The sequence below is a fragment of the Ovis aries genome, chromosome 12 (assembly GCF_016772045.2).
Source record: "Ovis aries strain OAR_USU_Benz2616 breed Rambouillet chromosome 12, ARS-UI_Ramb_v3.0, whole genome shotgun sequence".
NCBI classification, from domain to species: Eukaryota; Metazoa; Chordata; class Mammalia; order Artiodactyla; family Bovidae; genus Ovis; species Ovis aries.
The window spans coordinates 60554520-60581779 of record NC_056065.1 but is presented as its reverse complement, the minus strand read 5'-3'; the positions used below and the strand labels follow the sequence as shown (position 1 = coordinate 60581779).

Below are 27260 nucleotides of genomic sequence, written 5' to 3'. Positions count from 1 at the left end.
TACCAATATAGTTGGGAAAAAAGACTCACCTCACTGTCCTTCTCATAAAGATACTTTTGGTCTAGTTAAGCGCCAAATGATAACTAAACAAACATGCGGCTGCTGCTGCTGCTAAGTCGCTTCAGTCGTGTCCGACTCTGTGCCACCCCATAGATGGCGGCCCACCAGGCTCCCCCGTCCCTGGCATTTTCCAGGCAAGAACACTGGAGTGGGTTACCACTGCCTTCTCCAATGCATGAAAGTGAAGTCACTCAGTCGTATCTGACTCTTAGCGACCGCATGGACTACCGCCTACCAGGCTCCTCCATTCATGGGATTTTCCAGGCAAGCATATTGGAGTGGGTTGCCATTGCCTTCTCCGAAACAAACATGAGCCATTCTACATTACTAAATAATCTGTCAATGACTAGACAAAAGTTTTCTTTGAGCAGACCTCATTTTAAAACAAATGCTAAAATATATAATAATGATCAATTTTCTAATGGGAAGCAGAAACAGATTAAATAATCAAAACCTGCATATACATCCAAAATTTCTATGCTTAAGAGCGAATGCTGATAAAGCTGAGACAGTGGAGATCAGCAAAAAGAAACAAATCTGCTTCAGGGACATCCCTGGTGGTCCATTGGTTAAGAATCAGCCTTCCAAGGCAGGGGATACAGGTTCGATCCCCAGTCAGGGAACTAAGATCCCACATGCTGCAGAGCAATTAAGCCTGTGCACCACAACTAGAGATGCCTCCAAGCTCTAGGGCCCATGCTCTACAAATAGAGAAGCCTCTGCACACAGCAACTGGAGAAAGTCTGTGTGCCACAACAAAGAGTGCAGCCAAGAAAAAAAAAAAAAAAAGAATCTATCTGCTTCAAAATAACAGCCCTATTAATAATCATCTTCAAAAGCAATGACTAAATATAAAGAGTGTGACATTTATACAGAATTTCAACCTGTAAATGCATTACAGTATATTCACCACCTAACAAATGAGAATGAACTAATCACAACTATGTACAACCAGACAGTTGAGCAGCACAAACGTGTTAAGGAAAGAATGCCAGAAACTAGTGTACACACTGTATACATTTTACAAAACATCAAACAGGCAAAATTAATCTACTCTGTTAGAACTGACAATGGCCATTATTTACGCCTTCTTTCTTTCTTTTTTTCCTTATGTATGCTTTTGGAGGAGGGTGACAAGAATTGTAGCAAGGAAGGGCTTGAGGTACTAATAATACTGTTTACTGAACTGGCAAAATCAAATATACAAAAAAGATCTTCATGACCAACATAACCACGATGGTGTGATCACTCACCTAGAGCCAGACATCCTGGAATGTGAAGTCAAGTGGGCCTTAGAAAGCATCACTATGAACAAAGCTAGTGGAGGTGATGGAATTTCAGTTGAGCTATTTCAAATTCTAAAAGATGATGCTGTGAACGTGCTGCACTCAATATGCCAGCAAATTTGGAAAACTTAGCAGTGGCCACAGGACTGGAAGAGGTCAGTTTTCATTCCAATCCCAAAGAAAGGCAATGCCAAAGAATGCTCAAACTACCACACAATTGCACTCATCTCACACGCTAGCAAAGTAATGCTCAAAATTCTCCAAGCCAAGTTTCAACAATATGTGAACCGTGAACTTCCTGATGTTCAAGCTGGTTTTAGAAAAGGCAGAGGAACCAGAGATCAAATTGCCAACATTCGCTGGATCATCAAAAAAAGGAAGAGAGTTCCAGAAAAACATCTCTTTCTGCTTTATTGACTATGCTAAGGCCTTTGACTGTGTGGATCACAATAAACTGGAAAATTCTTAAAGAGATGGGAATACCAGACCACCTGACCTGCGTCTTGAGAAATCTGTATGCAGGTCAAGAAGCAACAGTTAGAACTGGACATGGAACAACAGACTGGTTCCAAATAGGAAAAGGAGTACGTCAAGGCTGCATATTGTCACTGTTTATTTAACTTATATGCAGAGTACATCATGAGAAACTGGAATGGGTGAATTTAACTCAGATGACCATTATATCCTGCCCACTATTATGGGCAGGAATCCCTTAGAAGAAATGGAGTAGCTATCATAGTCAACACAAGACTCCAAAATGCAGTACTTGGATGCAATCTCAAAAACGACGGAATGATTTCTGTTCATATCCAAGGCAAAGCATTCAATATCACAGTAATCCAAATATATGCCCCAACCAGTAACGCTGAAGAAGCTGAAGTTGAACAGTTCTGTGAAGACCTACAAGACCTTTTAGAACTAACACCCAAAAAAGATGTCCTTTTATTTATAGGGGACTGGAATGCAAAAGTAGGAAGTCAAGAAACACCTGGAGTAACAGGCAAACTTGGCCTTAGAGTACAGAATGAAGCAGGGCAAAGGCTAATAGAGTTTTGCCAAGAGAATGCACTGGTCATAGCAAACAACCCCTTCCAACAACACAAGAGAAGACTCTACACATGGACATCACCAGATGGTCAACACTGAAATCAGATTGATTATATTCTTTGCAGCCAAAGATGGAGAAGCTCTATACAGTCAGCAAAAATAAGACCAGGAGCTGACTGTGGCTCAGATCATGAGCTCCTTATTGCCAAATTCAGACTCAAATTGAAGAAGGTGGGGAAAACCACTAGACCATTCATGTATGACCTAAATCAAATCCCTTATGATTATACAGTGGAAGTGAGAAATAGATTTAAGGGACTAGATCTGATAGATAGAGTGCCTGATGAACTATGGACGGAGGTTTGTGACATTTACATGAGACAGGAATCAAGACCATCCCCAAATAAAAGAAATGTAAAAAAGCAAAATGGCTGTCTGGGGAGGCCTTACAAATAGCTGTGAAAAGAAGAGAAGCGAAAGCAAAGGAGAAAAGGAAAGACATACCCATTTGAATGCAGAGTTCCAAAGAACAGCAAGGAGAGATAAGAAAGTCTTCCTCAATGATCAGCGCAAAGAAATAGAAAAAAACAACAGAATGGGAAAGACCAGAGATCTCTTCAAGAAAATCAGAGATACCGAGGGAACATTTCGTGCAAAGATGAGCTCAATAAAAGACAGAAATGGTCTGGACCTAACAGAAGCAGAAGATATTAAGAAGAAGTGGCAAGAATACACAGAACTATACAAAAAAGATCTTCATGACTCAGATAATCACAATGGTGTTATCACTCACCTAGAGCCAGACATCCTGGAATGTGAAGTCAGTCGACTTTAGAAAGCAAGCATCAGTACAAACAAAGCTAGTGGAGGTGATGGAATTCCAGTTGAGCTGTTTCAAATCCTGAAAGATGATGCTGTGAAAGTGCTGCACTCAGTATGCCAGCAAATTTGGAAAACTCAGCAGTGGCCACAGGACTGGAAAAGGTCAGTTTTCATTCCAATCCCAAAGAAAGGCAATGCCAAAGAATGCTCAAACTACCACACAATTGCACTCATCTCACACGCTAGTAAAGTAATGCTCAAAATTCTCCAAGCCAGGCTTCAGCAATACATGAACTGTGAACTTCCAGATGTTCAAGCTGGTTTTAGAAAAGGCAGAGGAACCAGAGATCAAATTGCCAACATCCGCTGGATCACTGAAAAAGCAAGAGAGTTCCAGGAAAACATCTATTTCTGCTTTATTGAACATGTCAAAGTCTTTGACTGTGTGGATCACAATAAACTGTGGAAAATTCTGAAAGAGATGGGAATACCAGGCCACCTGACCTGCCTCTTGAGAAACCTGTATGCAAGTCAGAAAGCAACAGTTAGAACTGGACATGGAACAACAGACTGGTTCCAAATAGGAAAGGAGTACGTCAAGGCTGTATATTGCCACCCTGCTTATTTAACTTCTATGCAGAGTACATCATGAGAAACGCTGAGCTGGAGGAAGCTCAAGCTGGAATCAAGATTGCTAGGAGAAATATCAATAACCTCAGATATGCAGATGACACCACCCTTATGGCAGAAAGTGAAGAAGAACTAAAGAGCCTCTTGATGAAAGTGAAAGAGGAGAGTGAAAAAGTTGGCTTAAAGCTCAACATTCAGAAAACTAAGATCATGGCTTCCAGTCCCATCAGTTCATAGCAAACAGATGAGGAAACAGTGGAAACAGTGGCTGACTTTATTTCGGAGGGCTCCAGAATCACTCCAGATGGTGACTGCAGCCATGAAATTAAAAGACGCTTACTCCTTGGAAGAAAAGTTATGACCAACCTAGACAGCATATTAAAAAGCAGAGACATTACTTTAACAGCAAAGTTCCATCTAGGCAAGGCTATGGTTTTAAAGTGGTCAATATGGATGTGAAAGTTGGACTATAAAGAGGGCTGAGCACCAAAGAATTGATGCTTTTGAACTGTGGTGCTGGAGAAGACTCTTGAGAGTCCCTTGGACTGCAAGGAGATCCAATCAGTCTATCCTAAAGGAAATCGCTCCTGAGTGTTCATTGGAAGGACTGATGCTGAAGCTGAAACTCCAATACTTTGGCCACCTGATGCGAAGAGCTGACTCATTTGAAAAGACCCTGATGTTGGGAAAGATTGAAGGCAAGAGGAGAAGGGGACGACAGAGGATGAGATGGTTAGATGGCATCACCGACTCAATGGACATGAGTTTGGGTAAACTCTGGGAGCTGGTGATGGACAGGGAGGCCTGGCATGCTGTGGTTCATGGTGTTGCAAAGAGTCGGACACGACTGAGCAACTGAACTGAACTGAAAATGTTCACAATTCAGTGAGAGAGACATACATATAAACAAACAGAAACAGGAAAAAATAAAAAGGAATCAAAGAGCGAGCTGCCAGTGAAAGGATGTATAGGAAAGGGAGTGAAGTAGATCATTAGAAGTGACAAGCAACATGATCACAGAAGCAGAAGAGGTGGATGAAAAACCAGGCTGAGAATTCCCTGGCAGGTCCAGAGATTAGGACTCCACATTCTCACTGTAAAGGGCCTGGTTTCACTCTCTGGTCAGAGAACTAAGATCCCAAAAGTTACGAGGCATGGCCAAAAAAAAAGAAAGCCAGGCTAGAAAACTACTCATAAGAAAGAAAGAGGAACACAATTAACCTACATCACTAGGCCACTAAGCCAGTCGGGAAAAAAAAAGAAATGGGAAACAAAGGAATGGAATTCATACACTATTGTATGAATGAAAGTAGCCTATAAGAATATGTGGCAAAATAAACTAAGGCACACATACACAAAGTATAACTGACCTTGCTGATACTGATAGCAGGGCAAAGAAGAGGTCTACAGGTAACCATTTAATAAGTTAAACGTACAACACCATGGAAAAAATGGGGAGTCATTTGGTAAAAATACATCATCCATCATTAATGTACAATGAATCAGAAGACTGGAGCAAAAGACAATGTTATTGCTCGGGCTGTAATCAAGTAAAGGCCTTATTACAATTAGGTCAAAAAACAGTACAAGAACTATATAAACTGTATGTGAGGTTCATTTATTCACTCTCTAGACATGTACAAGGTAATGAGCAGTTAAACTAGAGAAATAAATCCTGTAGCTCAGCTGGTAAAGAATCCACCTGAGATGCAGGAGACTCTAGTTTGATTCCCTGGGTTGGGAAGATCTGCTGGAGAAGGAATAGGCTACTCACTCCAATATTCTTGGGCTTCCCTGGTGGCTCAGCTGGTAAAGAATCCGCCTGCGGTGCGGGAGACCTGGGTTAGAAAGATTCCCCTGGAGAAGGGAACAACTACCAACTCCAGTATTCTGGCCTGAAGAATTCTTTTTTTTTTTTTTTTTAGTTTTTTATTTTTTAAATTTTAAAATCTTTAATTCTTACATGTATTCCCAAACATGAACCCCCCTCCCACCTCCCTCCCCATAACATCTTTCTGGGTCATCCCCATGCACCAGCCCCAAGCATGCTGCATCCTGCATCAGACATAGACTGGCGATTCAATTCACATGATAGTATACATGTTAGAATGGCATTCTCCCAAATCATCCCACCCTCTCCCTCTCCCTCTGAGTCCAAAAGTCCGTTATACACATCTGTGTCTCTTTCCCTGTCTTGCATACAGGGTCGTCATTGCCATCTTCCTAAATTCCATATATATGTGTTAGTATACTGTATTGGTGTTTTTCTTTCTGGCTTACTTCACTCTGTATAATCGGCTCCAGTTTCATCCATCTCATCAGAACTGATTCAAATGAATTCTTTTTAACGGCTGAGTAATACTCCATTGTGTATATGTACCACAGCTTTCTTATCCATTCATCTGCTGATGGACATCTAGGTTGTTTCCATGTCCTGGCTATTATAAACAGTGCTGCGATGAACATTGGGGTACATGTCTCTTTCAATTCTGGTTTCCTCAGTGTGTATGCCCAGCAGTGGGATTGCTGGGTCATAAGGTAGTTCTATTTGCAATTTTTTAAGGAATCTCCACACTGTTCTCCATAGTGGCTGTACTAGTTTGCATTCCCACCAACAGTGTAGGAGGGTTCCCTTTTCTCCACACCCTCTCTGGCCTGAAGAATTCCATGAACGATATACTCCATGGAGTCACAAAGAGTCGGACACAACTGAGTGACTCTCACTTCACTTATACACTGTAATCAAGATTCACTGAACAGCAGAAACTACTCAGAAAAGGAAGACATTTCTCCCAGCTACTCACCCAGAGAAAAATCTTCAGTGTCTTTTGGAGGGGAATGGTATGGCCCTAGCTGAACAGATACTTTGTGGGAATTACTAGAAGGGTATCACTAGAGGGCTTCCCAAGTGGAACAGTGGTAAAAAATTCACCTGTCAATGCAGGAGGGGTAGGAGACACAGGTTTGATCCCTGAGTTGGGAAGATCCCCTGGAGGAGGAAATGGCAACCCACTCTAATATTCTTCCCTGGAATACTGGACAGAGGAGCCTGACAGGCTGCAGTCCATGGGGTCAGACATGACTTGGCAACTGAACATTCACACATCATTGCAAACTGTCAGGTTAGAATTTGGCAAACACACCTGCCTTGTTGAGAATTCCGTGTCTGGGACTTCCCTGGTGGCACAGTAAATGAGAATCCGCCTGCCAATGAAGGGGACATGGGTTTGATCGCTGGTCTGGGAGGATTCTACGTGCCACAGAGCAACTGGGCCCATACACCATGACTGCTGAGCCTGAGGGCCGCAACTACTGAGCCCATACGCTGCAACTACTGAGGTCCATGTGCCCCCGCGCCTGTACTCCACAGCTGGGGGGCAGGGGGTGGGCAATGGGTGGCCTGTGCTCACCATAGCTGGAGAAGGCCTATGCAGAGCAGCAAAGGTCTAGCACAGTCAAAAATAAATTAAAAATGAATTATTTAATTAAAAAAAAAAGAATCCCATGTCTGTTAGCAATCAAATTTCCTGATTCTGGAAGTATCATGATGTTCTCGAAAGTATATCCTCAGCAGATATGAACTCTGATGTATCAGTTCAGTTCAGTCGCCCAGTCGTGTCCGACTCTGTGCGACCCCATGAATCGCAGCATGCCAGGCCTCCCTGTCCATCACCATCTCCCGGAGTTCACTCAGACTCGCGTCCATCGAGTCCGCGATGCCATCCAGCCATCTCATCCTCGGTCGTCCCCTTCTCCTCCTGCCCCCAATCCCTCCCAGCATCAGAGTCTTTTCCAATGAGTCAACTCTTCGCATGAGGTGGCCAAAGTACTGATGTATACTGAAACCCAATAACAAAAATTCTACATTCCCAATCATTACCACTATAAGTAAGATTCTGAGCAGCCAGGCAATGCCTTCCACCAAGGAGCTGCAGAGTTCCTGTCTCTTGAGAATACTTCCTCAAGCAGTTCTAGAGGAGAGATCACCTGGATAACACATTAAAAACAGATGCCAAGGCTCTACTCCCAAGGGATTCTGAATCAGTGGATCTGCTGCTGCTGCCAAGTCGCTTCAGTCGTGTCCGACTCAGTGCAACCCCACCGACGGCAGCCCATGAGGCTCCCCCGTCCCTGGGATTCTCCAGGCAAGAACACTGGAATGGGGTGCCATTGCCTTCTCCACAGTGGATATGAGAAGAAGTAAAAATCCTGTATTTTTAAAGGTCTACCGAAATCCCAATATATATGAGCTTTGAGAACTACAGCTCTAGAATCATCTTCAATCTACTCTTTGAAGCCTGAAGCCCCAAAACACTGTTGATCCCATAAAGATGAGTATCAGTGGAGAGAACTAATCCTATTCCCCAACCAGCTGACAGCATCTCTCTCCTGAAGTTCCAGAACACCTGACAACAACAATCATTTTAAACCAGGAAGCACAATCACAGACCTCCAACACTGTGGCGATGAACGTGAGGGCACTGGGTAGGGAATAACCATAGCTAATACAGTCCGTGTTTCTTCTATGTGGGCCAAGGGAGCACATTGCTTTCCATACATTATTTCCAATCTCATGAGGCAACTATCCCTATACTCACTGTACTGATGAAGAAATAGTATCAGACAACGGAACTAGTCCAAGGTCATTCAGCTAATAAAAGACAGAACTGGAAATTAAATCTAGATCTCTTCCTCTCTCAAACCTCTGAAAGCCACTAATGGTCCTTCATATAATGGCAGTCACTGGCATACAGACGGTAGCTTTGGGCACAGGATAGGTCATCCAAGGAGAAAACACAGTACTAGAGAAGAAAAGAACCCAAGGTCAAACTCTCTTACATCTCAAGATTTGAAAGACAAGGACTAGCTAGCAAAGGAGACCGAGAAAGGGGAGTAGAGTGGAGGTAGAAAATCAGAGTATAGTGTACAGAAGTCAAAGGAAAGAGAATATGTCAAGAGAGTAGTCAGATGAGACGGACGCTGCCAAAAGGCCGAGCAGGTTGAGAGTTTGTTATCTGAAAATGCTCATGAGGTTTACAGATAAAGAGATCTTTGGTGATTTTACTGAGAGCTAAATGTGGAGAAATAGGGGTAGCAAGTTCACTGGAACCGCCTGGAGAGGAACTGAAAAGTATCTTCTAACACTGATAGAAAACGTATTCGGCTCTTTTGAGAAGTCTGTAAAGGAAAAAGCAGCAGTAATGGAGGACGGTGTTGTGTTGAGGGATTTTTGTGTTTAAGTAAGATTTGGTTGAGTATAAATGCTGGCAAGAAGAATCTCAGAGAGAAAAGGTGGCTAGAGATACATATGGGAGAAAATATAATTGATGGTTACCAAGTTTCTCGAGAGAACCTGGAGTGAGGAAATGTTAAAACAGATGAAGTATTCTTAGGGTCCCTTTCCTCTAAAAGTTACTTTTTCTTTTTTTTCCACTCTCCCTATTTATGAACTCTTAGCCTGCATAGTAAGAGGGAAAGATAAAATGTAAATATAATTCCTTTAAATTTCTCAGCTCTGGTTGGTCTTCTCTGAGACTGCACTTACTTCTCTTATGAGGTCAATATTTTGGTGATTCATGAAGTATGAACCCCTTGTTGGCCTTAGATTATGATTGTTATCAAGCAAATAGTTTTTTCATTGCAGTCTTATTTGATTTATAGGTTTTCCTGCTTTTTATTTATATCACTTTTAACTAGATTCTTTTTATACCATTTGTCACAGCTTTTTTGAAACTGTGTTTCCATTTTCTACTGGCAACTTAGTCTCACCCTGAGCTTTGGTTTGGAAGTTAGCTGTCAGTCCCTTCCCCACCACTACTCCGCTGCTTCTGCAGCCCTCTCCTTCCCCACACACACTTGCCATTTTTATTTTTGAGTCCATTGTTCGGAGCTCTCATTGATATTTTACTTGATGCATATAGAGTAAACTGCCAAATAGTTTCTTTTTTAGTTCTCATGATATCTGACTTTAGTCTGAACAAAGCAGTACTGTTCATTTATGCTTTGACTTTTACACAAAACAACTTGTTTCTCTGTAAGACGGCAGTTAAACTCACTGTAAAATTTACACTACAACTCCTCAGTCAAATAAATAACAAAAGTATTCTCAAGTTTTCTGAAAATTAAGTTTACACTACTGTAATAAGACCAAGTACAATACAGTGATATAGAACCTATGTTATTGATTTCTGAAACTATGGTCAGATCTTATCTCTGACAGCCTAACCCATATAACCAACTGCTTATTTAGAAATCTCAAAGCACATCACAGTCATCATCTCCAAAATCCAACTCATGATTATTCCCAAAAAACAAAAGAGGTATTTCCTATCACACTCCAGTTGCACAAGCAAGAAATAGCCACAAGAAGTCAATAATTATACTATATGACCTCTAAGACCCTTTGAATTTATCATCTATTCCACCAGCTCTCAGAGTATGGTCCAGGCATCTCTGAGGGTCTATGAGACCATTTTGAGGGTGTCTTTAAAGTCATAATTATTTCCATAATAACATGAAGACTTTATTTGTCTTTTTCACTCTCATTAGAGTGCATGTAGTGGAGTTTCCCGAAGGTTCCATGACATATATCACACAGACTGAATACAGAAGCAGATATGAGAATCCAGATGCCTTCTATTAGATCAAGCATTAAAAAGATTTGGAAACTGCCAAACAATGCCACTTTCTCACTAATTTTTTTTTGTTTTGGAAAATATAGCTATTTTTTAGTTTAAAACTATTTGTATTAATATTCCCTTCTCCAGGGGATCTTCCCAACTCAGGGACTGAACCAGAGACTCCTGCATTGCAGGCAGATTCTTTACCATCTGAGCCACCAGGGAGGCCCAATATGTTATGAGTTTATGGCTATTTTAAATAAATAAATGTTTAAATTTCTAATACAATATATATCAGTATATACAGTCCACATAAAAGCTCTTTGAATTTTCAATAACTCAAGAGTATAACGTGTCTTCTTGACACCAAGAGGTATGAGAAACACTGATCTGTACCTATCATGAGTACATGAGTGCTAAGTTGCTTCAGTCACGTCCGACTCTTTGCAACCCTATGGACTGAAGCCCACTAGGCTTCTCTGTCCAAGGGATTCTCCAGGCAGGAATACTGGAGTAGACTGCCAGGCCCTCCTCCACAGGATCTTCCCAACCCAGGGACCAAACCCACGTCTCTTACATCTCCTGCACTGGCAGATGGACTCTCTACCACTAGTGCTACCTGGGGAGCCTATACTTATCATGCTGCTGCTGCTGCTGCTACGTCGCTTCAGTCGTGTCTGACTCTGTGCGACCCCATAGACAGCAGCCCACCAGGCTCCCCCGTCCCTAGGATTCTCCAGGCAAGAACACTGGAGTGGGTTGCCATTTCCTTCTCCAGTGCATGAAAGCGAAAAGTGAAAGTGAAGTCATTCAGTCGTGTCCTACTCTTAGCAACCCCATGGACTGCAGTGCACCAGGCTCCTCCATCCATGGGATTTTCCAGGCAAGAGTACTGGAGTGAGGTGCCATTGCCTTCTCTGATACTTATCATGGTGCTGCTGCTAAGTCACTTCAGTCGTGTCCAACTCTGTGTGACCCCATAGACGGCAGCCCACCAGGCTCCCCCATTCCTGGGATTCTCCAGGCAAGAACACTGGAGTGGGTATACTTATCATATGTATATACAAATAAGATATGACACTTTGAAACAGCCAATTCTCAAGTATCTTCTATCGGCAAATTTTCCTTTCACATTTACTGACAGCGCTCTCATTCAGTCACATAGACTCATTCAGCTCAACATTTTACTGAGCACCAACTATGTGCCAGGTACTGGGGATAAAAGATGAAAGATGTGACTTTGTTCTGGCTCTCCCAAGGAGTACTTTCCATACCTTTGCTTCAGTTCTCTCATCTTTATCAGACCCTATTAACAACCATCCCTGCCTGAAAGGTTGAGAAAACCAACCCTGCAATAATCATACTATCTAGTCTCAAAGTGGACAAATTTAGTAAGGACCAGGCTAGGAAGAGTGGAAAACATTCCAGCTCTAAATCAGACCTATACTGTTCCATGTAAATTCTCAGAGTAACCAATACTCCCCTAATGAAGTGAAGTCGCTCAGTCATGTCTGACTCTTTGCAACCCCATGTACTGTAGCCTGCCAGGCTCTTCTGTCCATGGAATTTTCCAGGCAAGAATACTGGAGTGGGGTGCCATTTCCTTCTCCAGGGGATCTTCCTAAGCCAGGGATCGAACCCGGGTCTCCCGCATTGTAGGCAGATGCTTTTACCGTTTGAGATCTGAGAATTAGCCTTACCTCTTCTCACGTACAGGCTTCCCTGGTGGCTCAGAGGTTAAAGCGTCCGCCTCCAATGCGGGAAACCCTGGTTCGATCCCTGGGTCAGAAGATCCCCTGGAGAAGGAAATGGCAACCCACTCCAGTATTCTTGCCTGGAGAATCCCATGGACAGAGGAGCTTGGTAGGCTACAGTCCACTGGGTCACAAAGAGTCACACACGACTGACTGACTTCACTTTCACTTTCTTCTCACGTATAATACACAAACCTCAACAACCACTTTTACAAATGAAGAATGACTGCCTATAATCCAGGAAATCCAAAAAAACCTGTAATATTTGGTACCAGTTTGGCCTCTGGAGTATAAGAGGCTGGATAAGGATTGCAAAGAATGCAATGTCCTCCACTGATATGAAATGAAGAGCTAAACCAGAGCCTAACTAAAGGTACTCCTAGTCTTTTATTTTTAAAACCCAAAATAGGAACCTATATTTTGTTCCACCTACTATCTAGTTATCCATTCTGAATACGTACTCCTCTAAATTGATTTCAAGGAATATATCCTATAAAAGTGTCTTATGGTACAAGTCAGGATTTTTTTTTTCCCCTGAAGTATGAAATGTTCACTACAAAAGCTTCCCTAATACAGACGAAACCGTTAACACTGGTTAACTCTGCGGAGAAGGAGTGAGAATCTGAGCAAGAAAGCAGATTTTCCAGTGGATATGCTTTTGAATTTGTTAAAGCAGTCTGGCCTCTGGAGTATAGAAGGCTGGGTAAGGATTGCATTTATCACCTTGTGAGGAAACAAGCAAGGAAAAATAATTTTCAGAAGTTTTCTTTAACATTCAATAATTTAGCTAATTTAGAGGCCATTAAGGAAACAAAGCTAGTAGAGGTGATGGAATTCCAGTTGAGCTGTTTCAAATCCTGAAAGATGATGCTGTGAAAGTGCTGCACTCAATATGCCAGCAAATTTGGAAAACTCAGTGGCCACAGGACTAGAAAAGGTCAGTTTTCATTCCAATCCCAAAGAAAGGCAATGCAAAAGAATGCTCGAACTACGGCACAATTGCACTCATCTCACATGCTAGTAAAGTAATGCTCAAAATTCTCCAAGCCAGGCTTCAGCAATACGTGAACCGCGAACTCCCTGATGTTCAAGCTGGTTTTAGAAAGGGCAGAGGAACCAGAGATCAAATTGCCAACATTCGCTGGATCATGGAAAAAGCAAGAGAGTTCCAGAAAAACATCTATTTCTGCTTTATTGACTATGCCAAAGCCTTTGACTGTGTGGATCACAATAAAATGTGGAAAATTCTGAAAGAGATGGGAATACCAGACCACCTAACCTGCCTCTTGAGAAATCTGTATGCAGGTCAGGAAGCAACAGTTAGAACTGGACATGGAACAACTGACTGGTTCCAAATAGGAAAAGGAGTACGTCAAGGCTGTATATTGTCACCCTGCTTATTTAACTTCTATGCAGAGTACATCATGAGAAATGCTGGACTGGAAGAAACACAAGCTGGAATCAAGACTGCTGGGAGAAATATCAATAACCTCAGATATGCAGATGACACCACCCTTATGGCAGAAAGTGAAGAGGAGCTAAAAAGCCTCTTGATGAAAGTGAAAGAGGAGAGTAAAAAAGTTGGCTTAAAGCTAAACATTCAGAAAACGAAGATCATGGCATCTGGTCCCATCACTTCATGGCAAATAGATGGGGAAACAGTGGAAACAGTGTCAGACTTTATTTTTGGGGCTCCAAAATCACTGCAGATGGTGACTACAGCCATGAAATTAAAAGACGCTTACTCCTTGGAAGAAAAGTTATGACCAACCTAGATAGTATATTCAAAAGCAGAGACATTACTTTGCTGACTAAGGTCCGTCTAGTCAAGGCTATGGTTTTTCCAGTAGTCATGTATGGATGTGAGAGTTGGACTGTGAAGAAGGCTGAGCGCCAAAGAATCGATGCTTTTTTGAACTGTGGTGTTGGAGAAGACTCTTGAGAGTCCCTTGGACTGCAAGGAGATCCAACCAGTCCATTCTGAAGGAGATCAACCCTGGGATTTCTTTGGAAGGAATGATGCTAAAGGAGAAGGGGACGACCGAGGATGAGATGGCTGGATGGCATCATGGACTCGATGGACGTGAGTCTGAGTGAACTCCGAGAGATGGTGATGGACAGGGAGGCCTGGCGTGCTGCAATTCATGGGGTCGCAAAGAGTCGGACACGACTGAGCGACTGAACTGAACTGAACTGAAGGAAACAAATACAACAATTTTTTATTTCATTGGAAGCCTCTGACTCCTTGACACTGTGCAGTCGCCCCCATTTTGTGGATCTATAGCACTTTACCTTTCTTCTTACCTCCCTACTCCCATACTATTATTTACATATCTGTCTTTTACATGGGACTGTGGGGATGATGTTTTATTCTTCTTTATATCCCTAGTCCATGCACAGTACACAGCACATACTAGGTGCCCCAGACCTCTCTGCTGAGTGATGGCCCCACTGATAAGTATCAGAATCCAATTCGTAAATGCAAACAGGGCAAAAGAAACAAAAACAAAAAAACCCAAAGGTATTTCATATGATATGAAGAGGTTAACCACTGGAAAGCAAAAAATTTCTCTTGTGGTAATATATTAAAAAAATAAGGATTATAAAATAATAGTTATACAGATATATTTTATATTTTAAAATAAGCCCCAAACTAAATTAAAATAAAATACTCTTATAAATTTAGACATGAAAATCATGAAGCCTGTTAATATAAATGAACCCAGTGCTATTATTACTCATGCATGATTTTTAAATCTAGTTTTTAAAAAGTCCACTTACAACAACAAAAAACTTAATTGGTTATTTTTTTAAAAAATCACTTAACCCCAAACTTATCAAAGATAAATCCAGTTCTTCTGGTTGCAAAAATATCCTTCCATCTATAACAAGATCTTCTTTACATCATTATTTCTCTACAGAATTTAAATGTTCCATCATTTCAACCAGAAATTGAGGAATCTACACAGATTTTCAGAGATGTATCTATGGAAGTGTAGTCCAACTCCATTTATAACTAATTACAGAGAACACAGCATATTAGCATTGGAAGTGAGGAGTCACCTAGCCTCATGTTTTTCAAATATGCAGTAATGGAACCATTAGCAGATCAAAACGAAATCAACCTGGTGGGTTGAAGCTTGAATTTTTTTACTGAAACCAAATAAAACTAAACTGAAATATCAGAGTGTATTGGATTTTTAAAGTGAAGCTTCCATTTCATTTTACATAAAAATATATATGTAGCTATATGTATTATGTTCCCATGGAAAATCTATTTTATACTGTGGGTGTCCCAGTCAAAGAGTTCATGAGGTTCCCAAGCTTTCTCAGTTCACAGAATCTTTAATGTATCAGTTATTTTTCACAGTGCTCATAGGCTAAAAAAATATTTAATGGAAATAATCCCATTTGTTAGGCACTTAGGTCCATACAACCTATTAAGTATTTATAGCCTAACAACTTAGTAGTGATTGAAAAATACATATCAAATTAAAAGAAATATTTTAATTACTAAATAACCACAATTACCTATTAATGGGACATGTGCACCTAATAGATAATACATAATTTTTCAAACCTTGAAATCACTTTCGATACAGGCACTTTGATTTACTGTTTCACACTGATTTCTGCACAGAACTTTCCTTTAATCACAACCAGCACCAAAACCTAGCTTTCTTTTTTTTTTTATTTTTTTTTATTTATTTTTTAATTGAAGGATAATTGCTTTACAGAATTTTGTTGTTTTCTGTCAAACCTCAACATGAATCAGCCATAGGTATACATATATCCCCTCCCTTTTGAACCTCCCTCTCATTTCCCCTCCCTATCCTACCCTTCTAGATTGATACAGAGCCCCTGTTTGAGTTTCCTCTAGCTTTCTGAAGACACACTGTCTTCAAAAGACTCCCAAAGAAAGGAACACAACCTCAAGCACAGTATCTCAAACTAGTAGTTTGATCAAGGGCTCACAGATGCCAAATATTCCAAAGATGATGGTGTGAAAGCACTGCACTCAATATGCCAGCAAATTTGGAAAACTCAACAGTGGCCACAGGACTGCAAAACGTCAGTTTTCATTCCAGTTCCAAAGAAAGGCAATGCCAAAGAATGCTCAAACTACCGCACAACTGCACTCATCTCACATGCTAGCAAAGTAATGCTCAAAATTCTCCAAGCCAAGTTTCAACAATATGTGAACCGTGAACTTCCAGATGTTCAAGCTGGTTTTAGAAAGGACAGAGGAACCAGAGATCAAACTGCCAACATCTGCTGGATCATCAAAAAAGTAACAGAGTTTCAGAAAAAAATCTGTTTCTGCTTTATTGACTATGCCAAAGCCTTTGACTGTGTGGATCACAATAAACTGTGGAAAACTCTGAAAGAGATGGGAATACCAGACCCCCTGACCTCCCTCTTGAGAAATCTATATGCAGGTCAAGAAGCAACAGTTAGAATGGGAGATGGAACAACAGACTGGTTCCAAATAGGAAAAGGAGTACGTCAAGGCTGTATACTGTCACCCTGCTTATTTAACTTATACGCAGAGTACATCATGAGAAACACTGGACTGGATGAAGCACAAGCTGGAATCAAGATTGCCAGGAGAAATATCAGTAACTTCAGATATGCAGATGATACCAGCCTTACGGCAGAAAGTGAAGAAGAACTAAAGAGCCTCTTGATGAAAGTGAAAGAGGAGACTGAAAAGGTTGGCTTAAAGCTCAACATTCAGAAAACTAAGATCATGGCATCTGGTCCCATCACTTCATGGCAAATAGATGGAGAAACAGTGGAAACAGTGGCAGACTTTATTTTTCTGGGCTCCAAAATCACTGCAGATGGTGACTGCAGCCATGAAATTAAAAGACGCTTACTCCTTGGAAGAAAAGTTATGACCAACCTAGACAGCATATTAAAAAGCAGAGACATTACTTTGCCGACTAAGGTCCGTCTAGTCAAGGCTATGGTTTTTCCAGTAGTCATGTATGGATGTGAGAGTTGGACTATAAAGAAAGCTGAGCACCGAAGAATTGATGCTTTTGTACTGTGGTGTTGGAGAAGACTCAAGAGTCCCTTGGACTGCAAGGAGATCCAACCAGTGCATCCTAAGGGAAATCAGTCCTGAATATTCATTGGAAGGACTGATGTCGAAGCTGAAACTCCAATACTTTGGCCACCTGATGTGAAGAGCTGACTCATTTGAAAAGACCCTGATGCTGGGGAAGATTTAAGGCAGGAGGAGAAGGGGATGACAGAGGAGAGATGGTTGGATGGTACCATCGACTCAATGGACATGAGTTTGAGTAAACTCTGAGAGTTGGTGATGGACAGGGAGGCCTGGCATGCTGCAGTCCATGGGGTTGCAAAAAGTCAGACATGACTGAGTGATTGAACTGAACCCACAGTTGTCAAGTGAAACTGTTTCCCTCAAGAATTTAGAAACATCCCACTGTGCCCATGAAAGTTTACTATAGTGCTCCCAGGTACCTCACGGCATCACAGCATGGCCTAGGGATCCAAGGTTTAAAAAACACTGATCCAGTCTATGTGCTTACTTTGTAAATTAAGAAATAATATGTAAGGTCACAAGGCGAGAAGAAAAATAAATACACTCACCAGAAATTTTCATAGATTAGTTTTAACTTTCCATTAATAAATGTTTTAAAATAGAACCTAATCATGTGATATTCTATGAATGAACTCTGTAATATTCAAAAATACATTTATATGATTGTATAATAGAGAAAAATTCTACCTCAATATTATTTTAGAAAAAAGTTTCAAAAAAAATGATAAAAAGTGGAACTTACAATTAACAACACAAAAATGTCTAAGGGGAAAAAAAAACAAAACAAAGAAAGTCACCTACTCTCCCAGCCATAGGCCTTCCCTGGTGGCTCAGATAGTAAAGTGTCTGTCCACAATGCGGGAGACCTGGGTTCGAGCCCTGGGTCAGGAAGATCCGCTGGAGAAGGAAATGGCAATCCACTGCAGTACTATTGCCTGGAAAATCCCATGGACAGAGGAGCCTGGTAGGCTACAGTCCATGGGGTCACAAAGAGTCGGACACGACTGAGCAACCTCACTTTCCTTTCCTTTCCTCCCAGTCATAAACACGGCTAATAGTTTAATGTCTATCCCTTACAGAGCCTTTCCTATGCACATACAAAATCAAAACAAAATCAAACTACATTTCTTTGCCTATGTCTTTGTTTTTACACTGAATCACATTCCACAGTTAGTGCAACTAATTTTTTTCACTCGATATTATATCATGAACATTCTTCCCTGTCAGAACATAACGATAATTCCAAATACCTATGTAGGGCTTGTGTGCCTGCATGCTAAATCACGTCAGTCATGTCTGACTCTGGTCCGCCAGGCTCCTCTGTTTATGGGGATTCTCCAGAAAAGAATACTGGAGTGGGTTACCATGCCGCCCTCCTCCAGAGGATCTTCCAGACCCAGGGATCGAACCCATGCCTTTTATGTCTCCTGCATTGGCAGGCAGGTTCTCCGTGCTTACTTAGGGCTTAAACATTAACTCATTTAATTCTCACAACAGCTCTGGCAGGTAAGAACTATGATTATATCCACTTTACAGATGCGTTTAAGTAACCTGCTAATGGTCACAGCTAATAAATGGTTAGGATGTGATCCCAGAAAATAGGCTGCATGGTCCCTGTGCTCAAAGAAACACTCAGTTACTTCTCATGAAGTAAGTATAGCTCTCCCTCAATCTGTTAACAAGTGCATCATACGTCACAGCATAAATATGCTATAATTTTAACTATTCCCTTACCAATGGACATTTAGGGCTTTTTTGCTATTTATAAATGTTAAAGACATCTATTTGTAATAATACTAAAATGATCATCCTTATAGATGTGTTCTTGTGCTTCTGTATTAAAATTTCTGTAAACTCCTAAAAAAGAAATGACTCTACCAAATAATATGTGCCGTTATAATTTTGATAGGTAATGCCAAATTTCCTTCCAGAAACAGATGTACCACATTATAGTCCCAATGACAGAGAAGAGGGTTGAGATTCATATTTAAGTTAAAAATATTTTTGATTCATGAAAAGTGAGGCCTCTTTTGAGTTTTTAACTAATACTTATACAATTTCTTCTTATAGAGAAGAGATTGCTGGTTGATCACAATTACCCTCTGATTTGATAAGTATCTTCATATTAAACAAATGTAGTAGAGTCTGCATAGTGGAGTCTTCAGTTATGAAATCAACTATGGGTGAGATATTTCCTCTATATGATCCTCTATTTACTTATGTATAAAACGTGGGAATTGGACTAGCTAGCCTTTAAGATTTAAAACTCCCAATGCTGTAATTAAGAAGTGACTTTAAGTTATTAAAGCCTGTAAGTACAGTACTAGTGTAACAGGTCAGGGTCTTAAAGCTCCCATCTCCTTTAAATTACAATAACTATTGCCAGAACATCTAGGCAAATCATTAAAATAGTCAATAAAGTTTTCAGGATCTACCTGCGGCTTATTCCCAATATCTTTTAATCCAAGGCTGTCATTCCCCTGCCACCTAGCAAAGCTGAATTTACCTGTGAAGTATATTCCTAAGAAGAGCTGATGTGTGCTTAGGAACCATGATCTAGTGTTTTACTTCGTTTATATACTATACCAACACCACTCTCTAGTCAGTTTATTCAGCCAATATTTATTGACTATTTTTCTGTGTGCTAGGCACTGGGTGCACAATAGTTGATAGCCAATCTCTGCCATCATGGAACTTACAGACTAGATGAGAAAGGCAAATAACCCAAAGAAACCACTAGCAAATGTGCAGTTATACTTGCTCACCGAACAAAAAAATATTAACACACACACAAAAACTATGCAGTCTTTTGATAATTCAGGTTTGGGAGGCGGCTATTTTGTAACATTAGAAATTGACATGGAAAAAAAGTCAATAAAGAAAATTACTTCACAACTTGCCCCACAAGGCAAAATTAGCAATCACAAGTACAGGGGGCAAGTTAACTTTTTAAATCATCGATTCTATAATAAAATCACCAAGATGTCGATACTTTTCAGCTATGCTGCTTGTGGCTTGAATACTTGTTTCAACAAAACAAAAATATAAACTATGTGAAATACTAAAAATGACAGAACTCTCAGTATCCAAACAAAATGAAAGATGACAAATTACAATTTCTTAAGAACATTGTTCAACCAAAAAGTACATATAGAAGTAAAGCAATTCACTACAATAATTCATGGCTTGTTACTAATTAACCTAATGCTATGAAAATACTGATGTTTTTAAAGAACTGACAGTCATCAATATAAGGAACTTCTGGCTTACCAAAAGGAAGAAAAAATAACTTTTTAGATGTAAGAAGAAAACAACTCCCAGAAATATCTATATTAATATTCAATTTTAGGTGATATTAATCCTCGGATGTTAACTAGATTTATGATCACGTCACAATATATACAAAGATCGAATCATTGTTATACACCTGAAACTAATATGTCAAGCCTCAATAAAGTAAATAAAAATTTTAAAGCCTTTGATCATCTGTGGAAATAAGAGCATCATTCACATAAATAAATGAACTTTCTTGTTCATTTATTTATTCCCTGTCAATTCCCACAACTGCAAAATGAAGACATTTGTCAAATGCACCTCATAAAATTGCCATGAGGCCTAAATAAAATAATTTATGTGGAAGCACACAAAAAAAACGATGCAATTTATTTTAGCAGCAGCTTCTTTTTGCTCCAACAGTAACTTACAGCTATTTAACTAACAACAAAATGTATTCAATAGTGACTTCATCTTCCTTTCCTCAGTAAAAGTGTTATAAAATGGACAAAAGACTAGCAATTAAGAGCATTAGAAAAAAATTCTAAACTTCATAATTCATTGATCACCCAACAGGAGGCTGGTTGTTCAAGTATTAACACTCTTACATAACACTATACTCCAATATATCTTAGAGAACCAGAGAAATTCTTCTACATATGTATGAAATTTTTTACATATTATAAGTAACCATCATTACAAACACATGCCCTGCTAGTCACTAAGCAAAGATAAGATACACATGTATTTAAGCATACACACAATGTATGCTAGTTTTGTGTTTATTTTTCTGATTAAAGTATCTTAAATTGAATGCAATGACAGTTCAACAGTTCAGATTTATTACACTGGAGTCTGCCAATTTAGCACACCAAAACTAATTATTACATGCCCATGAGCTTAAGGCAACTTCTACCACCGGTCTAACAATCCCCCAAAGTCACAATCTCATGTTATGATTAATAGCAGCACGGTGCCTTGTTTAAAAGACAATATTTTAAACTACGAAAATGTTTTTTGGAAAGTGGTTTATCATCGCTTCCACAAACCTTTCCAGCTACTAGATTTGCCTAAAATAGCCATTCTTTTAAAACCCTTAAAGGACAGGGCTGGAGGAGGTATCGTTAACATGGCAACATAACCATTAACGACTTTTCGAAACTCAAAACAAGGATCACCATCAAAACAAAACAAACAGGTGGAGTACAGACATGGATACTGATCACTATTCCTGACAACGCATTTTTTTCCTATATGGAGGACTTGCTGCTACACCAAAACCACACCAAAATCTACACCTATGTGCAAACTTCCTATCCGAAAAGCCAGTCAAAATCCAACCCATATTTGTGACATTAGTTAAATGTCATTTAGCATGTTGGGCTACACTTAAAAGAGGGCGGGGGAGATTACTGACAACTTACACAGCGTACAAGCTTTTTAAATCTCCCCCTCCACCACTTGTGAATAAATGAATAGACTACATTCAGCAGCTGCCAGAGAAGCAGAAGATCAAAGTTTTCCCTATACTTGAGAACGTTCATTCCCACCAAAAAGGAACAGAAACTAGTCATCCTTGCCACTGTAGCCAGTCCCCCGGAATTTCCCAAAATATGCCTGATCCCGGAATGAAGAAGGGACACTTCTCCGGAGACCAAAGGCAAGAGGGTATCTCACATCTTTTGCAGAAGAGAGGAGGGGCGCGGGGGGCGGGGGGGGGGGGGGGACGCACTGCCAGGTAAAGAAGGAAATCTCGTCCACTGCAGGCACCGGTGGGACGTGAAACCCAGGTTTCAGAATGGCCCTCCTAGCAAAGCTTCAGGACCCAGGGAGGCTCCTTCAGGGGGACGCCAGGCTGGGCCAGGGCCCCCCGCGCCCCGCCCCGCCTCTCTCGCCGCCGCCGCGGACGCGGGACCGCGGACAGAGGCAGCTCAGCGAGCATCCGCGGTCCTAGCCAGGTACCCCCACAGCTCACCTGAGAGTGTCGCCTCCGCCCTCGGCCCCTACGGTGCATCCCGCGGGGCTTGGCGGAGGGTGCAGTGACGCCGCCCCGACCGGCCCCAGGGCTGCCCGGCCTGGCCTCCCCGCTCCGGGGACGCACCGGCTGCCCGCCTCGCACCGGCTCCCGGGATCCGCCGGTCTGCAGAGAAGGAAGGAGAGGCAGAAAGGCTGCCTCCCCTCCCCCACAGCAAGCCACCCCCTGAGCTGCGGCTCTCTGCAGTTCCCTCTGGCGCAGGTCTGGCCCGGCTCCCCCGCCCGGGAGTCACTTCGGCAGCGGCGGCCCAGTCGCCATTACAGCCCAACAACTGACACGGAGGAGGAGCGGCGCCGGCGGCAGTGGCTGTGGCGGCGGCGCGAGGCAGGGCGGGAGCAGCCAGGGTCCGGGCAAACCTCGCGAGAACTGTCCCGTGTCGGATCCAGAGGAATGCAACCTTCGGTTAGGGCCATGTTGAGTGTGGCCAAGAGGCGAATGTGAGATAAAACGAGGAGAGGACCCTCAAGGGCGCCATGTTTTGTGTGGCGAAGTTTGAGCCTTGCAGGACCAGGGAGGAGCCAAAGTAGATCCGCAGCGGAGACCTCCCCTCCCGCCCCTTCGTCTCCCCTCAAATCCCATCCCCCGCCCTCTTTCTTCAGAAGCTAATTGGGCCTCTGACTGCGGATTTCACCCTGGGCCGAAAAAAAAAAAAAAAAACTAGCTGGGGTTGTGACAAGGATGAAGTGGAAGTCTGAAAATCGCAGCTTCTCAGAGTTTACGATGTTTCACCAGCTGTCTAAATAAATCTTCTGTACCCCAGTCAGTTTCAGAGTAATTGCGGCTCTGCGGCTGCCGCAGTTACCCACTGCTGTCACTGTGGCCGTTTTATTCGCGAGGGTTACAATTCTGTTCAGCGTGCGCTCTGTCTAGTGGCTTAAGACCCCAGAGCAAGTAAAATGGACTTTTCTCCCGTTAGGTGTTGGCATTATTATAACTGTGCTTTAAGAGACCCTTTGATCACCATATAGTCTAACATTTTTATCCTCTCCCTAGACTCTGCATAGTCAATTCTGTGATCTGTCAAGACTTAGCTTAAATGACATCTATTCTGCAAATAATGCCACCTGCTAGGTGCTCATTGCACATAAGCTCATTGCACAATGCACCCATCACTTTCCTCCACCTTCTGAACTCGTATATCCAAAGGTGGTTCTCGTCTTTATCCTTTACCCCAACAGGTTCTAGCATAGTAACTGAAGCATTGTGGGTGTTCGATAAATGCTTGTCGAGTGGATCTTAATAAAAGCAGGAGGCAGTAACTGGCCCCTCTATGTAGGGCCTATAGCTGTGCCTAAATAGGTAAATTAATGTACAAAATTCCTGCACATGTGTAAAATGTGTGCTCTGTCTCCAGGAAGCTGTGCTGGAGGGAAGAACAGGAAATGTGGGGATCCCAGTGGTGTAAGTGGTAGCTAGAAAAACAACACAACAAAAGAGTTCATTAGGTGTCCCCCAACTTTTCTATATAAAACAAAGAGATAGATGCTTTTCATGCAATTTTCTGAATGTATTCAACGATCTTATTGAGTATTATACTTATTTTTTAAAAAAAAAACAGGAAATGAGTTCTGAAAAGCTATGTAATTTGCCCAATATTAAACCATTAATAAAGGGCAGAAAGGGCAGATGTAGAATTTGAGGTCTCCTTGATCCAAAGACTATTTATATTTTTTTCCTCCCCATGCTATCCCCTGGGCAACAGAGAAAATGCCAAAAATTCCTGCCACTGTGTGGGGAGCAACGTTACCCTCATTTCAGCCTATGCACGATTTCCATCTTTTACAGCTTGTACTGATCTTTGGCCTCTCCCTCACCTTGAAAATACCGTAAACAAATCAAGCTCTCTCCTTTTCAACATCTCCTACTCCTATTGTTTATACCCTACCGATTGGCTCCTGAGTATATTAAGTTTTATACTGTTTGCTCTTCGTAAGAGTAACTAATCTCTTGAACAAGATTGGAAGTTTAATGAGGAAATGTTAACCTCCGAGTAGTTTCCACAGTGCTAGGCACATAATAGGTATTTAATGCAGCTCTGTTTTTTCTCCTACTTCTTAGTAGACACCAAGATCAAATTTTTCTGAATAGCTTTGATTCTCAACTCTCTTGAAGAACTGGGTCTTAGCCCTAAAACTTCAAACTGAATCTCCAACTGTCTTACCCATCTCCACATAGATACAGATCAGTGGCTCCAACTCCCAAATTAAGTTTATTGTTCTCCGTCTTTTCAGTTCCACAAAGCCAGATCCTCCTCCTGCCCTGTATTTCTGGTAATGATCATTGCAAACATGCTTCTGAGAACTGAGAGAATCAAAAGTATTAAAATATTATATATTCTTCTCTATGCCTTGTTTTTACCCAAACAACTGTTGTCCCTAAATACCAGTAATGCATATTTCTTCTATCTGTTCCCTTTCTGTCCAGTTGCACCACTGCTCTTCTAATTCAGGCTCTCATTTCTATTGCCCACATAATTTCAGCAGTCTTCCTAGAGTTCAGCTTGAGTTTTGCCCCTGCCTGCCTGTGCCTGCCAAAATAAGTAAAAATTCCTCACCTCAGTCATTAAGATCTTCTCAATATGGCACAAGCCAAGCTTTCTATTTTCCTAAAGTAAGGCAGTATTAAAACAAACAAACAGGGCAGGGGTGTGGTGTCAGGAAGATTCCAGTTCAAATCTTGGCTCTATCACTTGCCCTATGACCTGAAAAACTTTCATTTTATTGTCTGTGTATGCATGGTAAGTCGCTTCAGTCATGTCTGACTCTTTGTGACCCCATGGACTGTAGGCCACCATGGACTGTAGGCTCCTCTGTCCATGAAATTTTCCAAGCAAGAATACTGGAGTGGGTTGCCATTTCCTATTCCAGGGGATCTTCCTGACTTATGGATCAAATCTATGTCTTTGGCATCTCCTGCATTGGCAGGCAGATTCTTTACCACTGCACCACCTGGGAAATCCTTAAAGATTAGAAATAACATTTGTCGAGAGCCTGCACATAAAAGAGAGTGATAAACAGTGGCTATTATTACTTCCCTAATTGAATGTTATGTTCAAGTCAAACTGGATATCAGGCCTGTTCATTCTACTTATAGACTTTTGTCTATAACTTAGATCACATATCACTCTGGTTTGTAATTTCTGCCACATTCCTTAAGTACAAGCTCAAAAGCTATCTACTGCAGGAAAAACTCCATGACTGCTCATCTTTTGCAGTACTGAGCACATCCCTGCACTCCACAGTGCTGTGTATCTCCTTAAGGTTTATCTACTATAGATAATTCTGCGTTTAGCTTAGACATATTCATCAAATTAGACTGTAAAGCCCTTTGTCTCCTTCATAGTTACTTAAGAGCATAAACTTTGGAGAAGGAAATGGCAACCCACTCCAGTACTCTTGCCTGGAAAATCCCACGGATAGAGGAGCCTGGTAGGCTACAGTCCATGGGGTCTCGAAGAACCCGATACAACCTCACTTTCACTTTTCACTTTTATGCATTGGAGAAGGGAATGGCAACCCACTCCAGTATTCTTGCCTGGAGAATCCCACGGACGGAGGAGGCTGGTGGGCTGCTATCTATGGGGTCGCACAGAGTCGGACATGACTGAAGCAACTTAGAGCAGCAGCAGCAGGTCCAGATTAAATCAAATAATTTTGGTCAGATTCTTAACCTCTTTGTGCTTCAATTCCCGCATCTTGTCTAGTAGAGATTATGATAGTTTCTGTGTGTTAGTCGCTCAGTCGTGTCTGACTCTTTGTGACTCCTTGCGGTGTAGCCCGCCAGGCTGCTTCATCCGTGGGATTTTCCAGGTAAGAATACTGGGGTGGGTTGTCATTTACTTCTCCTGGGGATCTTCCTGACAGCCATAAGGTTTTGTGTGGATTCCCTGGTCGCTCAGATGGTAAAAGAATCTGCCTATAATGCGGGAGATCCAGGTTCAATCCCTGGGTTAGGAAGATGCCCTGGAGAAGGAAATGGGTTCGCAAAGAGTTGGACATGATTAGCGACTATCACTTTCAAAAGAAACGACACTTGTAAGGGACATAAGACTTACCTGGTGGTACAGTGGAGAAGAATCCTCCTGCCAATGTAGGGGACACAGGTTCGTTCCCTGCTCTGGGAAGATTCCACATGTGGAGCAATTAAGCCGGTTCGTCACAACTACTGAGCCTGCACTCTATAGCCCAGGAGCTGCAACAACTGAGTCCACGTGCAACTACTGAAGCCCAAGCACCCTAGAGCCGTGCTGTGCAACAGGAGAAGTTACTGCAGGAGAAGCCCTTGAACTGCAATGAAGAGTAGCCCCCGCTCACCACAACTAGAGAAAGCCTGCACACAGCAACGAAGACCCAGTGTAGCCAAAAATAAATAATAAACAAAGGACATACTCTGTGTATAGTACGTGCTCAAAAATGTTAGCTATTTTTGCTATTTTTTATCAGCTGAATATGTGCTTGTCACGTACTAGGCACTCAATATTTGTTGAATTAAACTGAATGTTTGTTGGATTTAATTAAGTTTGAGATGAATCGCTACATGTGTTCTCTCCTGAGAATGTAAATTTTGACAATGATCTCTAGACATAACAAATTGAGAAACAGACAGATACAGCTATGTTGGTGTCATTCACTATTTGAGGTTAATTGAATGAAATTATGT

The 27260-nt window shown here is 41.5% G+C and overlaps 1 protein-coding gene across 8 annotated transcripts in view; it reads right to left on the bottom strand.

Moving 5' to 3' along the window:
- CEP350 (centrosomal protein 350) overlaps positions 1-22877 on the bottom strand; it is a 156668-nt gene extending 133791 nt beyond the window's left edge. For all 8 annotated transcript variants that reach the window (XM_060396663.1, XM_015099343.4, XM_060396665.1 and 5 more), the window contains exon 1: positions 22542-22877. The gene's annotated coding sequence lies outside the window, so the exon portion shown is untranslated. The remainder of the gene's footprint in view (positions 1-22541) is intronic.
- Between the last annotated feature and the right edge of the window lie 4383 nt (positions 22878-27260).